The sequence below is a fragment of the Bombina bombina genome, chromosome 6 (genome assembly GCF_027579735.1).
Source record: "Bombina bombina isolate aBomBom1 chromosome 6, aBomBom1.pri, whole genome shotgun sequence".
NCBI lineage: Eukaryota > Metazoa > Chordata > Amphibia > Anura > Bombinatoridae > Bombina > Bombina bombina.
In genome coordinates, this window is record NC_069504.1 from 980,153,753 (window position 1) to 980,170,140 (window position 16,388).

Genomic DNA, 16,388 nt, shown 5'->3' on the forward strand with positions numbered 1-16,388 from the left:
TTGACATCTGCTGAATAAATGCACACTACATCAAGCTAACCATATTCTCTCTCTTCTGCTTTCAGGTACGTGAATAGTATCCCTGCTCATCTGCTACCTATTCACTGCATTTTAGTGCTCTTTCCTCTCCTGTAACTCTCTTTTGGTAAGTGAATAGTATCCCTGCTCATCTGCAACCTATTCACTGCATTTTCATGCTCTCTCCTCTCCTGTAACACTCTTTTGGTAAGTGAATAGTATCCCTGCTCATCTGCAACCTATTCACTGCATTCTAATGCTCTCTCCTCTCCTGTAACACTCTTTTGGTAAGTGAATAGTATCCCTGCTCATCTGCAATCTATTCACTGCATTCTAGTGCTCTCTCCTGTAACTCTCTTTTGGTAAGTGAATAGTATCCCTTCTCATCTGCAACCTATTCACTGCATTATAATGCTCTCTCCTCTCCTGTAACTCTCTTTTGGTACGTGAATAGTATCCCTGCTCATCTGCAACCTATTCACTGCATTCTAGTGCTCTCCCCTCTCCTGTAACTCTCTTTTGGTACGTGAATAGTATCCCTGCTCATCTGCAACTTATTCACTGCATTCTAGTGCTCTCTCCTCTCCTGTAACTCTCTTTTGGTACGTGAATAGTATCCCTGCTCATCTGCAACCTATTCACTGCATTTTAGTGCTCTCTCCTGTAACTCTCTTTTGGTACGTGAATAGTATCCCTGCTCATTTGCAACCTATTCACTGCATTATAGTGCTCTCTCTTCTTCTGTAACTCTCTTTTGGTACGTGAATAGTACACCTGCTCATCTGCAATCTATTCACTGCATTCTAGTGCTCTCTCCTCTCCTGTAACTCTCTTTTGGTACGTGAATAGTATCCCTGCTCATCTGCTACCTATTCACTGCATTTTAGTGCTCTCTCCTCTCCTGTAACTCTCTTTTGGTTCGTGAATAGTATCCCTGCTCATCTGCAACCTATTCACTGTATTCTAGTGCTCTTCCCTCTCCTGTAACTCTCTTTTGGTACGTGAATAGTATCCCTGCTCATCTGCAACCTATTCACTGCATTCTAGTGCTCTCTCCTCTCCTGTAACTCTCTTTTGGTACGTGAATATTATCCCTGCTCATCTGCAACCTATTCACTGCATTTTAGTGCTCTCTCCTCTCCTGTAACTCTCTTTTGGTATGTGAATAGTATCCCTGCTCATCTGCAACCTATTCACTGCATTCTAGTGCTCTCTCCTCTCCTGTAACTCTCTTTTGGTATGTGAATAGTATCCCTGCTCATTTGCAACCTATTCACTGCATTATAGTGCTCTCTCCTCTTCTGTAACTCTCTTTTGGTACGTGAATAGTATACCTGCTCATCTGCAATCTATTCACTGCATTCTAGTGCTCTCTCCTCTCCTGTAACTCTCTTTTGGTACGTGAATAGTATCCCTGCTCATCTGCTACCTATTCACTGCATTTTAGTGCTCTTTCCTCCCCTGTAACTCTCTTTTGGTAAGTGAATAGTATCCCTGCTCATCTGCAACCTATTCACTGCATTCTCATGCTCTCTCCTCTCCTGTAACACTCTTTTGGTAAGTGAATAGTATCCCTGCTCATCTGCAACCTATTCACTGCATTCTAATGCTCTCTCCTCTCCTATAACACTCTTTTGGTAAGTGAATAGTATCCCTGCTCATCTGCAATCTATTCACTGCATTCTAATGCTCTCTCCTGTAACTCTCTTTTGGTAAGTGAATAGTATCCCTGCTCATTTGCAACCTATTCACTGCATTCTAATGCTCTCTCCTCTCCTGTAACTCTCTTTTGGTACGTGAATAGTATCCCTGCTCATCTGCAACCTATTCACTGCATTCTAGTGCTCTCCCCTCTCCTGTAACTCTCTTTTGGTATGTGAATAGTATCCCTGCTCATCTGCAACCTATTCACTGCATTCTAGTGCTCTCTCCTCTCCTGTAACTCTCTTTTGGGACGTGAATAGTATCCCTGCTCATCTGCAACCTATTCACTGCATTTTAGTGCTCTCTCCTCTCCTGTAACTCTCTTTTGGTATGTGAATAGTATCCCTGCTCATCTGCAACCTATTCACTGCATTCTAGTGCTCTCTCCTCTCCTGTAACTCTCTTTTGGTATGTGAATAGTATCCCTGCTCATTTGCAACCTATTCACTGCATTATAGTGCTCTCTCCTCTTCTGTAACTCTCTTTTGGTACGTGAATAGTATACCTGCTCATCTGCAATCTATTCACTGCATTCTAGTGCTCTCTCCTCTCCTGTAACTCTCTTTTGGTACGTGAATAGTATCCCTGCTCATCTGCTACCTATTCACTGCATTTTAGTGCTCTCTCCTCTCCTGTAACTCTCTTTTGGTACGTGAATATGTATATTGAACAAATGATTTTAGGTTTTAATTTAGTCTTGCATTTATTGTAATGTTATCCAAATGTCTTACTTCAAATGTTTTGTTAATTGCCATGTGATGTCCAATCCTTTCAGTTTGGGGTAATTTTGAACAAGAAGTTTAGAGGGCTTGTTTTCTTTATGTGTAATCTATTCTAAGACGTTGCAAAGGCTAATGTCTATGAAACTACTATTACTATTGCACTCTTATTTTTTTCAAGATGACTGTTTAATATGTTTCATATTTTCTCTGGAGCTACAGTATGTTGTTCTATTGTGAAAATTACTTATTATCTAAACCTTTAAAATAACACTAATAATGTCTGTATGTAGCTTTCTGTAGGTACATCTTGCCCTATAAGCTAACAGGTGTCATGCTGACGGCGTCCGGAACAGCAGGACATTCTCTTTAATTTTATGTTACATAAACGGATCTAGATCAGCACTCACCACAGTGCTGCTTATTATGACTACATTCTGCCTATTGACATCTGCTGAATAAATGCACACTACATCAAGCTAACCATATTCTCTCTCTTCTGCTTTCAGGTACGTGAATAGTATCCCTGCTCATCTGCTACCTATTCACTGCATTTTAGTGCTCTTTCCTCTCCTGTAACTCTCTTTTGGTAAGTGAATAGTATCCCTGCTCATCTGCAACCTATTCACTGCATTCTCATGCTCTCTCCTCTCCTGTAACACTCTTTTGGTAAGTGAATAGTATCCCTGCTCATCTGCAACCTATTCACTGCATTCTAATGCTCTCTCCTCTCCTGTAACACTCTTTTGGTAAGTGAATAGTATCCCTGCTCATCTGCAATCTATTCACTGCATTCTAATGCTCTCTCCTGTAACTCTCTTTTGGTAAGTGAATAGTATCCCTTCTCATCTGCAACCTATTCACTGCATTCTAATGCTCTCTCCTCTCCTGTAACTCTCTTTTGGTACGTGAATAGTATCCCTGCTCATCTGCAACCTAGTCACTGCATTCTAGTGCTCTCCCCTCTCCTGTAACTCTCTTTTGGTACGTGAATAGTATCCCTGCTCATCTGCAACTTATTCACTGCATTCTAGTGCTCTTTCCTCTCCTGTAACTCTCTTTTGGTACGTGAATAGTATCCCTGCTCATCTGCAACCTATTCACTGCATTCTCATGCTCTCTCCTCTCCTGTAACACTCTTTTGGTAAGTGAATAGTATCCCTGCTCATCTGCAACCTATTCACTGCATTCTAATGCTCTCTCCTCTCCTGTAACACTCTTTTGGTAAGTGAATAGTATCCCTGCTCATCTGCAATCTATTCACTGCATTCTAATGCTCTCTCCTGTAACTCTCTTTTGGTAAGTGAATAGTATCCCTTCTCATCTGCAACCTATTCACTGCATTCTAATGCTCTCTCCTCTCCTGTAACACTCTTTTGGTAAGTGAATAGTATCCCTGCTCATCTGCAATCTATTCACTGCATTCTAATGCTCTCTCCTGTAACTCTCTTTTGGTAAGTGAATAGTATCCCTTCTCATCTGCAACCTATTCACTGCATTCTAATGCTCTCTCCTCTCCTGTAACTCTCTTTTGGTACGTGAATAGTATCCCTGCTCATCTGCAACCTAGTCACTGCATTCTAGTGCTCTCCCCTCTCCTGTAACTCTCTTTTGGTACGTGAATAGTATCCCTGCTCATCTGCAACTTATTCACTGCATTCTAGTGCTCTTTCCTCTCCTGTAACTCTCTTTTGGTACGTGAATAGTATCCCTGCTCATCTGCAACCTATTCACTGCATTCTCATGCTCTCTCCTCTCCTGTAACACTCTTTTGGTAAGTGAATAGTATCCCTGCTCATCTGCAACCTATTCACTGCATTCTAATGCTCTCTCCTCTCCTGTAACACTCTTTTGGTAAGTGAATAGTATCCCTGCTCATCTGCAATCTATTCACTGCATTCTAATGCTCTCTCCTGTAACTCTCTTTTGGTAAGTGAATAGTATCCCTGCTCATCTGCAACCTATTCACTGCATTTTAATGCTCTCTCCTCTCCTGTAACTCTCTTTTGGTACGTGAATAGTATCCCTGCTCATCTGCAACCTATTCACTGCATTCTAGTGCTCTCCCCTCTCCTGTAACTCTCTTTTGGTATGTGAATAGTATCCCTGCTCATCTGCAACCTATTCACTGCATTCTAGTGCTCTCTCCTCTCCTGTAACTCTCTTTTGGTACGTGAATAGTATCCCTGCTCATCTGCAACCTATTCACTGCATTTTAGTGCTCTCTCCTCTCCTGTAACTCTCTTTTGGTATGTGATTAGTATCCCTGCTCATCTGCAACCTATTCACTGCATTCTAGTGCTCTCTCCTCTCCTGTAACTCTCTTTTGGTATGTGAATAGTATCCCTGCTCATTTGCAACCTATTCACTGCATTATAGTGCTCTCTCCTCTTCTGTAACTCTCTTTTGGTACGTGAATAGTATACCTGCTCATCTGCAATCTATTCACTGCATTCTAGTGCTCTCTCCTCTCCTGTAACTCTCTTTTGGTACGTGAATAGTATCCCTGCTCATCTGCTACCTATTCACTGCATTTTAGTGCTCTCTCCTCTCCTGTAACTCTCTTTTGGTACGTGAATATGTATATTGAACAAATGATTTTAGGTTTTAATTTAGTCTTGCTTTTATTGTAATGTTATCCAAATGTCTTACTTCAAATGTTTTGTTAATTGCCATGTGATGTCCAATCCTTATCAATACTTGCTATTATTCTTAAATTTATAGCTGTTATATGCTATAGCTCCCACCTCCTCAAAATTTTACTATCTTGTTTATCTTAACTTATCTCACCCTGACCTGACTAGAATCTGACTTTCAATTGACCTTTTAAATTGTCTTTTGACTTAGCAATCAAGTAATTTAGTGGACCCATCTGACTGCCTTGCCTATATATTTCACACTAGCTTGGGCTGTGCATTGCACTGGGGGTGCATTGCCTGGGCAGTATGCATTGTTACAATAGAATATGTTCACATTTCTGAAGTGAACATTTTACAAGTGAGGCACTAAGATAAGAATTATATAAGAATTCAACAAGGATTGGACAAAGGGGAAGCCCGGAAGACATAAGGCAATAACTCTTGTAATATTGTGTTCTATGTATCTCATTGTTTCCTTATGCAAGTGCTGCTGTAATAGTGTGTTATGTGTTTAATTGGTTCCCACTTTTGTAAAAATGCTCAATATCTTTATATTCCTTTTTGCTACCTCTTGCCTTTATAACAAACTACTTTATTCAATTACTCCTTCCACCTCACCACCTGCACTGTTCATTAGCCCATCTCTCTTAAACTCACCTAACTTTTGTACTCATGAACTTTATCTATTCCTAAACACTCTCTCTCCCCACTGCACCTTGTCTCATTACTGCAAATCTGTATCTCATCTCATGACACTCTCCCTTTTGCTTATACTAGCTGCTGGTGACATCTCCCCTAATCCTGGTCCCCAACAACTTCCTAGCCGTTCACATCCATGTGCACCATTTCATAGACTCCGAAATTAAAACTCTGGTAACCTTACTCACATTCCTCTTGCATCTAAAGCCACTACCCCTTTCACTTTGCACTCTGGAACTCTCGCTCTGTTTGCAACAAGCTCACTTCTATACATGACCTCTTTATCTCCCGCTCCCTCAACCTTCTGGCTCTAACAGAAATCTGGCTCTCTCCTCTAGACACAGCATTCACTGCTGATCTGTCACATGGGGGTGTCCACTTCAGCCACACTCCTAGTTCTGGTAATAGACAAGGAGGTGGTGTAGGTATTTTACTTTCCTCTTGTTGCACCTTCCAACAAATACATCCCATATCTTCCCTCACTTTTTCCTCATTTGAAACCCACATAATTTGCTTATTCTCTCCCCTCTCTATACGTGTTGCAGTCATATACCAACCCCCTGGCTCCTCAACTCAATTTCTCAATCACTTGGCTGCCTGGCTACCTTATTTTTTTCCTCAGACACCCCTGCCCTCATTCTTGGTGATTTCAACATCCCTCTTGACAATCCCACTGCCTTGCAAAATAACTTCTGCAACTCCCAAAGATGGTCACTCCCTTGACCTGATCTTTAGCTATTGATGCACTATTTCAAACTACACAAACGTTCCTTTTTCCTCTTTCTGACCACTCCTCACACAAAACTTCACAGAAGCATTATGTCATTAGATCAGCAACAGCTTGCTAATTCCCTCAAACCTCTCCTCTCATCCATCTCCTCCTTCTCCTGCCCTGACCAATCTACCTGCCACTATAATTCCACTCTTACATTGGTCTTTGACAATCTGGCCCCTCTTACCATTGCTTGGAAATCACACACTCATCCTCAGCCCTGGCATACTCCGCTGACACGGTACCTATGCAGTACCTATGCAGATGTTCCCGTACTGGCACTGGAGAAAATCTCGAAGTTCAGCTGATTTCCTTCATTACAAGTTCATTTTGAACTCCTACTATCCTGCCCTAAATCTCTATAAGCAACATTACTCTTATCTCTACTCTTTCTTCAAACCCAAAACGTCTGTTCTCCACTTTCAATACTCTTCTCCGCCTCTAATACAACTTGTCTGTCAGCTCAAGACTTTGCCAGCCACTTCAATAACAAAATTGACTCCATCAGAATTTAAATCAGCTCTCAACATACCCACATAGCCATAAATTTAGCTCTTTCTCCCCTGTTACTGAGAAAGAAGTTTTGGCACTTATACTGCACTCTCACCTCACTACCTGTCCCCTTGACCCTATCCCCTCACAGCTACTCCCCTCCTTCTACCATTACCCTTATACTCATACACATTTTAAACCTCTTCCTCAGCACCAGTATATTTCCCTCATCTCTAAAACATGCATTGGTCACACCTATCCTCAAAAAGCTTCTCTTGATCCAACCTCCCCATCCAACTACCGTCCTATTTCCCTACTCCCTCTTGCCTCAAAGCTCCTCAAAAAGCTAGTATATGCACACCTATCCCATTTCCTTTCCTTACATTAAACTCCCTCCTTGACCCACTGCAATCTGGATTTCCTCCCCATCACTCCACAGAGACAGCAGCAATTGTTAAGGTTACCAACGACCTACTTACAGCAAAATCAAAAGGACACTTCTCTCTGCTTATCCTCCTTGATCTGTCTGCAGCCTTTGATACTGTTGACCACTCTCTTTTGCTCCAAACCCTCCAATCCTTCTGCATTTGTGACACAGGCCTCTTGTGGTTCTCTTCCTACCTGTCAAACCATACCTTTAGTGTAGCCTTCTCTGGGGCCTCCTCTGCCCCGTCACCCCTTTCTGTTGGGGTACTGCAAGGCTCTGTCCTCGGTCCCCTTCTCTTCTCAATCTACATGTCATCATTAGGTTCCCTAATAATGTCCCACGGGTTCCCATATCATTTGCATGCCGACGACACCCAAATCTACTTCTCTGCACCAGACCTTTCACCTTCCTTGCTAACCCGTGTCACTAACTGTCTTTCTCACATCTCTTCCTAGATGTCCTATCACTACATCAAGCTAAATCTCTCCAAAACTGAGCTCCTTATTTTCCCCCCTTCTTCCAAAATCTCAACCCCCAATCCTTCTATAACTGTCGACAACTCCATCATTACCCCTACCCTGCATGCCCAATGTCTTGGGGTCACACTTGACTCAGATCTTTCTTTCACTCCTCACATTCAGTCCTTTTCTAAATCCTGCCGCTTCCACCTTAAAAACATCTCTAAAATTAGACATTTCCTTACACAAGACACAACTAAGATTTTAATTCACTCTCTCATCCTTTCCCACCTTGATTACTGCAACTCTGTCCTCTCTGGTCTCCCCAGCTTCCACCTAGCTCCTTTAGAATCCATAATGAATGGCTCTGCCAGGCTCAACTTCCTTACACGTCGCTCTTCATCTGCTGCACCTCTCTGCCAATCCCTTCACTGGCTTCCTCTTGCCTCCAGGATTAAACACAAAATTCTCACTCTGACATACAAAGCCCTCAACTGCACTGCTCCCCCCATATCTCAGACCTTGTCTCCGGATACTTTTTCTCCCGCCCCCTTCGCTCTGCTCATGACCTCCTCCTCTCCTCCTCTCTTGTTAGCTCCTCACACTCCCGCTTACAGAACTTCTCCAGACTGGCTCCCATCTTGTGGAACTCTTTGCCTCGCTCCACAAGACTCTCCCCTAGTTTTGAAAACTTCAAACGCTCCCTAAAGACTCTACTGTTTAGGGATGCAAACAACCTACACTATTCTTTCTTTATACAGTTTCCTCTCCTCCATTGCTATCCCCTTGAACCCCCTTAGCACGTACGCCTAAGAGCCATGCTGTTTGTAGATCACCTTCTTTAGAGCTGACTACAATAGTGCGACTCTTGGCAGGGCCCTCTACCCGTCTGATCCCTATAAATGTTTCCTTGTATTCCGCCAATGTTTATAGTGCTGCAAAATCTGTTGGCGCTCTACAAATAACCGATAATAATAATAATAATAATAGATTTTTTTTTTATATTCTTTATTACAGATCTCTAGGATTAGTTAGTTATTGCTATATTGAGTCTGTCTTGCTTATATATTTGCAAATGTATCATTGGTTGTTAGATGGTGTTTACCCCTTTAAGAAGAAACAGTTATAGAAATATACTCCCATCTTTAGCTCTCTAGTGATTTTCCATATAATTAACAAAACTTTAATTTAACCTGTATAAGGAAATGTCCCTATTTTTTATTATTTCAACCCCTCAAGGTGGCACTTTTATTAACCTTTATAAGTAGATAGGTAGATCCCTTATCTCTAATTCTGGCTCACCATTTATTATTCCACTTGGTAGTAGGTATCATCTTTATAGAAAGGTTCATGAGTGGCCTTTTCTTCTACAATCCTCTTGCAAACTTTTTTTTTATTCCTGTATTTAGTGGCCTTAATTGATTTTGGAGGTTTACATATTGAGCCCACAGGGACCAAGACTGGCCTTTCTGTGTCCTACCCCTCAATACTTTCCCCTTACTCCATGTTTATAAATTACGTAGTCCAAGAGTAGCCATATTTCTTCATTTGGAGTAAGTCTTTTGCATTTTCATGTGTAATTATTCCCTAGGGCTACTAGCATAAATCCTTATATAGAAAAATGAGGTAACCTGCTATTATTAATGCGTACAACTGATATCACTTGTTTGGTTCATTAAATCTCCTGGCTGACTATAATGTACTTCTTCTGTTTTCCATGTGCACATTGTGTTATGCCTTGTACTTTACCTCAATAAAATATTTATATACATACACATACTGTATATATATTAACACAACACATAGAAAGTCTGGCACTCTTTTGCAAGCACACATCTAGATTAAAAGCAAAATGGAAGAGTTAGTTACACACATATGCTGCTTGGTGAAAACAGAAATGAGAGTGTGTTTCTTTGTTTAATTATTTATAGTGCAGCTATGCAGCTAAAAAATAATTATGCAACTATAAAATATAACCTGAGCTTAAATAGGATACAATAATGCTCACATATTTATGCATTTAAAAGGACATGGATAAAAAAAAAAAAGTGTCTCTTTATTTAATAATAAGCAAAAATATTTATCTAAATATAAACCAAAGATATTATACATATTACTCAGCATATTTTTCAGATTCAAATGATGGATATTCACATGGGTCAAATGACTTAGGTAAGAACGTAGTCACCATGGTTGAAGTCAATGCCCTAGATTCATTAAAACCTCTTCATGAATCTAATATCTCACTGGAAAAACTCTCCGTAAAATGCAATTGGAAAATTGTAGCATTAATAAATCTTTATACCTACTTCTCACATGTCCAACTCAATAGCGCAGTACTGTAGCTTGTCTTGCAACTATTCCTTTTTTTGCAGCATAAAACAAGTTAAAAAAATCACCTTCAAAACATTTTAAAACAATTTAAAAGGAGAAATAAATACCCCCTCTAAAAAACAGCCCACACTAACATATGCACTTGAGAAAACATTGAAAAGGGAGAAGAAACATTAAAGAAAAATGACAACCTCCAGAACATTTAAACAGCAAACAAGATACTTTACAGGGACCACAGAGTTTTTTTTATGATTTCGGCATGCTGTGTCAAGGTTTACTTGAAAAATTATAATTTAGCTTATACAGACAATTTAATATTAAAAAGTTCCACCAGAGGGTGCTGTCATCCACAAAAACACCAAATCAAACTTAAATTCACTTTTGAAGGGCATTTTATTGGTTATATGCGTTTATAAGGATGAATGCAGACACAAAAAAATACCCTTAGGCCTTTTTTATTCTGTGCATTATTGTAGCAGATTGAAGTATTTTGTGCTGACACAGTTAGTATAATGAATGCTACCAGATGTATCAGTCTGCAGTGTCCTTTCTTACCAATTTACATATGTTGCGGAATTGTTGTGTGGCAGCAGCACAGCCAAATTTTCCAGAACAAGATAATCTGATTATTTGCTTTGAATAGACTTTGATATTATTACACTGTGTGCCAGTTATTGTAACATACTTTGTCATAGTTATATAATGTTTATAATGCAGCATCTTACGCAATATATACAGAATAATGATAGTCTATACTTAACCCTTTAAAGCCGTTCTGCCGTTCTATTCCGTCATAATTACACTGGGCTTTAAAGCCGTTATGACGGAATAGAACGTCATAGCTAACGGCTGTCCTGAAGCCTTCTGTGCTTTCAGGATTTGATCGCGGCCTGGAGGGCGTTCCTAGGGTTGTAGGGACGCCCCCCAGACGCGATCCAATAATTGAAATCTCGCGATCGTGTGCACGATTGTGTGATTTCAATTTGTCTACATCGGAACAGTTGTTCCGATGTAGACACTTTAGCCCTGACACGAAAGGGTTAAAGGGCATTCAAGTGTACAATCAAATGCTTTGTTTTAAAAGTGCATTTTATTGTTAGGCAAAATCTTTATTTTAGTATTAACATATTAAAAGCTGTGCAGTGTGCACCATTATGCTTTTCAAACCTGCCCTCAGGCCTCCCTAACAGGCCAGATTGTCAAGATTACCCACTGAGACCAGGTAAAATAACCATGTTTACTAATATAATGATTATTGGCAGGGGAAGAAACCCTTAGTTTCCTTGTACACCTCTCATTATGTTGGGATTTCTGCCATTAACACTGGGAGCCAGAATGGTTTTTAAATTCTGTGTTTTTTTCTATATGAAGTGTGGTCTTTCGCTTAGTGTCTCTCCAATGACATTGTCTTCTTTCAATACATCCCAATGTCTTATAATTATCCTATCTATTCTATACTTATTCTGACTGAATTCAGGGATAAATGGAACATCTCTGGTCCCTTTGTTAGACTGGGTGGTTTTCATTTTATAACTGAGGAGGTAATTTTGGTCAATTTTGTCCACTTCATCGACTGTCTTTTTGATTTCTGCCATATTATACCCTCTTTCTTCAAATCTTTTTAATAAGATTTGTGATTGTTTCTGCCACTCTTCTTTTTGAGAGCAGTTCTTCCTCACTCTCATCAGCTGGCCTTTAGGGATTTTCTTTATCCAGTTATCATGGTGGCACTTGTGCACTCTGGAACTCTTGCTCTGTTTGCAACAAGCTCACTTCTATACATGACCTCTTCATCTCCCGCTCCCTCAACCTTCTGGCCCTAACAGAAACCTGGCTCTCTCCCCTAGACACAGCATCCACTGCTGCTCTGTCACATGGGGGTCTCCCCTTCAGCCACCCTCCTAGGTCTGGTAATAGACAAGGAGGTGGTGTAGGTATTTTACTTTCCACTCGTTGCACCTTTCAAAAAATACATCCTATCTCTTCCCTCACTTTTCCCTCATTCGGAACCCACATGATTCGCTTATTCTCCCCTCTCTGTACGTGTTGCAGTCATATACCGACCCCCTGGCTCCTCAACTCAATTTCTTGATCACTTGGCTGCCTGGCTACCCTATTTCCTTTCCTCAGACACCCCTGCCCTCATTCTTGGCGACTTCAACATCCCCCTGAACAATCACACTGCCTCATCTGCTAAACAACTTCTGCAACTCACTTCCTCTTTCGATCTGTCACAATGGACTGATTCTCCCACTCACAAAGACGGTCACTCTCTTGACCTGATCTTTAGCTATCGATGCACTCTCTCAAACTTCTCAAACTCCCCTTTTCCTCTTTCTGACCACCATCTCCTTACCTGCAACATATCATCCCTTTCTACAACTCTCCCACCTTCTACTCCTCACACCAAACTTCACAGAAGCATTATGTCTTTAGATCAGCAACAACTTGCTAATTCCCTTAAACCGCTCCTCTCATCCTTCTCCTCCTTTTCCTGCCCTGAACATTCTATCTGCCACTATAATTCCACCCTTATATCCGTCCTTGACAATCTCGCCCCTCTTAGCACTGCTCGGAAATCACACACTCATCCCCAGCCCTGGCATACTCCTCTGACACGGTACCTACGCAGATGTTCCCGTACTGCTGAACGGCATTGGAGAAAATCACGGAGTTCAGCTGATTTTCTTCATTACAAATTCATCTTGAATTCCTACTACTCTGCCCTTAATCTCCACAAGCAACACTACTTCTCTACTCTAATCTCTAATCTTTCTTCAAACCCAAAACGTCTGTTCTCCACTTTCAATACTCTCCTCCGCCCTCCCCCACTTCCTAATACAACTTCTCTGTCAGCCCAAGACTTTGCCAGTCACTTTATTAACAAAATTAACTCCATCAGACATGAAATCAGCTCTCAACATAATTCCATTCTCTCCCCCCCTCAAATGCTCTCACTCAACCACAACCCTCATAACCTGAAACTTAGTTCATTCTCCCCTGTTACTGAGGAAGAAGTTTCAGCACTTATACTGCGTTCTCACCTCACTACCTGTCCCCTTGACCCTATTCCCTCACAGCTGCTCCCCTCTCTCTCTGCTATCCTTACCCCTATACTAACACACATTTTCAACCTCTCTCTCAGCACTGGTACATTTCCTTCATCGATGAAACATGCACTGGTCACACCTATCCTCAAAAAACCTTCCCTTGATCCTACCTCCCCATCCAACTACCGCCCTATTTCCCTCCTCCCTCTTGCTTCAAAGCTTCTCGAAAAACTAGTATATGCACGCCTATCCCATTTCCTTAGGTTAAACTCCCTTCTTGACCCACTGCAATCTGGATTTCGTCTGTATCACTCCACAGAGACAGCTATTGTTAAGGTCACCAACAACCTACTTACAGCTAAATCAAAAGGCCACTTCTCTCTGCTTATCCTCCTTGATCTGACCGCAGCCTTTGACACTGTCGACCACCCTCTTCTGCTCCAAACCCTCCAATCCTTCGGCATCTGTAACACAGCCCTTTCATGGCTCTCTTCCTACCTATCAAACCGTACCTTCAGTGTAGCCTTCTCTGGGGCCTCCTCTGCCCCGTCACCACTTTCCGTTGGGGTACTGCAAGGCTCTGTCCTCGGTCCCCTTCTCTTCTCAATCTACATGTCATCATTAGGTTCCCTAATAAAGTCCCACGGGTTCCCATACCATTTGCATGCCGATGACACCCAAATCTACTTCTCTGCACCAGACCTATCACCTTCCTTGCTAACCCGTGTCACTAACTGTCTTCCTCTCACTACCTCAAGCTAAATCCTCATTTTCCCCCCTTCTTCCAAAATCTCCACCCCCAATATCTCTATAACTGTCAACAACGCCATCATTACCCCTACCCCGCATGCCCGATGTCTCGGGGTCACATTTGACTCAGATCTTTCCTTCACTCCTCACATTCAGTCCTTGGCTACAGCCTGCCGCTTCCACCTTAAAAACATCTCTAAAATTAGACACTTCCTTACACAAGACACAACTAAGATTTTAATCCACTCTCTCATTCTTTCCCGCCTTGATTACTGCAACTCTGTCCTCTCTGGTCTCCCCACCTGCCGCCTAGCTCCTTTGCAATCCATAATGAATGCATCTGCCAGACTCATCTTCCTTACATGTCGCTCTTCATCTGCTGCGCCTCTATGCCAATCCCTTCACTGGCTTCCTCTTGCCTCTAGGATCAAACACAAAACTCTCACTCTTACATACAAAGCCCTCAACTGCACTGCTCCCCCCTACATCTCAGACCTTGTCTCCAGATACTCTCCCTCCCGTCCCCTTCGCTCTGCTCATGACCTCCTACTCTCCTCCTCTCTTGTCACCTCATCACACTCCCGTTTACAGGACTTCTCCAGACTGGCTCCCATCTTGTGGAACTCTGTGCCTCGCTCCACAAGACTCTCTTCTAGTTTTAAAAGCTTCAAGTGCTCCCTAAAGACTCTACTGTTCAGGGATGCATACAACCTACGCTAACCTTTCCTAATACCAGTTCCTCTCCTCCACTGCAATCCCTTGAACCCCCTTAGCATGTAAGCCTAAAAGTCCAGCTGTTTGTAGATCACATTCTTAAGAGCTGACTACAACAGTGCAACTCTTGGCAGGTCCCTCTACCCTATAATTGTTTTGTTGTACTCCCCCTTTGTTTACAGCGCTGCGGAATCTGTTGGCGCTCTACAAATAACCGATAATAATAATAATAGTTGGTGCAGTCGACAGGCTTAAAATAAGTGGATGTATTGATTACCCCTTTAGTAGAGTTGATACTCAGATCTAGAAAATGATTCTGGTTGTATGAATAGTGGTATGTGAGTTGTAAATTAGATACATTGTTATTCATAACTTTGAGGGTATATTCAATATCCTCAATACTCCCTAAAGAATCCTCCTGGAAGACCTATTATTTCAGGTATAGGGTCCCTTACGAGCAATCTCTCTGAATATATAGAAAAACGCCTACAGAAATTTGTGAGAAAATTACCATCCTTCATGAGAGACTCTACTGAGGTGTTAAATACCCTCAATAAGATCACGTGGGAGGATAACTATATCTGGGTCACATACGATGTGGCGTCTTTATACACAAGCATTCCCCATTCAGAAGGCATGAAAGCTGTCAGCTATTTATTAGACCAAGATCCTACCATACCAGCATCCCAGAAAGACTTCATCCTTGAAGGGATAGAATTCATACTCACTCATAATTATTTCCATTATGAAGGGAAATATTATAATCAACTATGTGGCACTGCGATGTGGACCAAGTTCGCAACAAGTTATGCCAATCTCTATATGGGAAGATGGGAATCCATCTTTTGGGACTCTTGCACAGCTAGTGCGGACTTGGTCCTCTACCGCAGGTACATAGACGACATACTAATGATATGGAAAGGGAGTATTGAGGATCTTGAATATACCCTCAAATTTATGAATAACAATGTATCTAATTTACAATTCACATACCACTATTCATACAACCAGATTAATTTTCTAGATCTGAGTATCAACTCTACTAAAAGGGTAATCAATACATCCACTTATTTTAAGCCTGTCGACTGCACCAACTATCTACACCAAATCAGCTGCCAACATGATAACTGGATAAAGAACATCCCTAAAGGCCAGCTGATGAGAGTGAGGAAGAACTGCTCTCAAAAAGAAGAGTAGCAGAAACAATCACAAATCTTATTAAAAAGATTTGAAGAAAGAGGGTATAATATGGCAGAAATCAAAACAGTCGATGAAGTGGACATAATTGACCGAAATGACCTCCTCAGTTATAAAATGAAAACCACCCAGCCAGCCTAACAAAGGAATCATAGATGTTCTATTTATCACTGAATTCAGTCAGAATAAGTATAGAATAGAAAGGATAATTAGAAGACATTCGGATGTATTGAAAGAAGACAATGTCATTGGAGAGACACTAAGTGAAAGACCACACTTCATATACAAAAAAACACGGAATTTAAATGGCGCCAAAATTTGTCCAAATGGGGCCAAAATTTGCCACACCCCCTCTTCCCTGATAGGCTGAACTAGCCTTTAAATATCTTAGTAATTTTGAACGCTGGTATAGTCT